Source organism: Mandrillus leucophaeus, unplaced genomic scaffold (assembly GCF_000951045.1).
Source record: "Mandrillus leucophaeus isolate KB7577 unplaced genomic scaffold, Mleu.le_1.0 Scaffold1791, whole genome shotgun sequence".
NCBI classification, from domain to species: Eukaryota; Metazoa; Chordata; class Mammalia; order Primates; family Cercopithecidae; genus Mandrillus; species Mandrillus leucophaeus.
Window position 1 is genome coordinate 66,334 of NW_012101800.1, and position 1,155 is coordinate 67,488.

The 1,155-nt window shown below is 36.0% G+C and overlaps 1 protein-coding gene across 1 annotated transcript in view; it reads left to right on the forward strand.

The window, feature by feature from the left end:
* Positions 1–1,155, forward strand: part of TDRD15 (tudor domain containing 15) — a 26,766-nt gene that overhangs the window by 9,787 nt on the left and 15,824 nt on the right. The window contains exon 2 of the mRNA XM_011977339.1: positions 396–508. The gene's annotated coding sequence lies outside the window, so the exon portion shown is untranslated. The remainder of the gene's footprint in view (positions 1–395; positions 509–1,155) is intronic.

Sequence of the window (1,155 nt, forward strand, 5' to 3'; positions counted from 1 at the left end):
ATATTTTAGACATAGGTTCTAGGTTATATGTTTTGTATTTTCTCACTCCCTGGCTTGCCTTTAGTTTTTTTATTGTGTCTTTAGAAGAGCAAAATATTTTAATTTTGATAAACTGATGTATTGATTTTTTTCCCTCTTTAGTAGTTTGAATTTTCTTGTGTCCTATTTAAGACATCTTTGCCAAGTCAAGTTACCTACAATTTTCTATTTTTTTCTGAGAAGTTTTATACATTTAGTTCTTATATGTGGGTTTATATTCCATTTAGAATAAATTTTTGCATATGGTCAGTTTTTTCCCTCTTTTAAGCTTTTGGCTATCTAACTGTTAAAGCATCATTTGTCGAATTGCTGGCACCTTGGTTGAAATCGTTTTATCTTTTATTGACTTTATCTAGGTCTTAATTCTGGATTCTATGATCTGTTCCAGTGAATTATATTTCCACACCAGTACTACACCAGTACCACAGTGTCCTGAGTGCTGTAACTTTATAATTAGTCTTAAACTCAGGTAAGCATAAGTTCTCAAAGTTTAATCTTTTTCAGTTTATTTATTTATAACCGATTTAGACCATTCTGTTCGTTTGCATTTCCGTAAAAGTTTGAATTTCTACCAAAATGCATTCCAGGATTTTGATTGGGATTATGTCAGTTCTGTAGGTGACTTTGGGAAGAATTGATACCTTAAAATTAATTTACATCATCTTTAATTTCTCTTAGCAGTGTTTTATAGTTTTAATTTTATAAGTGTTTCAATAAACATCTTTCAGTATATATTCTTATATTCATAAGGATAGATTACCAAGAGTAATCTTGGTATCAAAAGATGTGAGGATTTTAAGATTAATGGTGCTATAAGTTTACATGACAAAAATATTATAAGAATTTATTCTCGGGCCGAGCGCGGTGGCTCAAGCCTGTAATCCCAGCACTTTGGGAGGCCGAGATGAGCGGATCACGAAGTCAGGAGAGAAACCCCGTCTCTACTAAAAAAATACAAAAAACTAGCCGGGCGAGGTGGCGGGCACCTGTCTTCCCATCTACCCGGGAGGCTGAGGCGGGAGAATGGCGTGAATCCAGGAGGCGGAGCTTGCATTGAGCTGAGATCCGGCCACTGCACTCCAGCCTGGGCGACAGAGCGAGACTCACCGTCTCAAA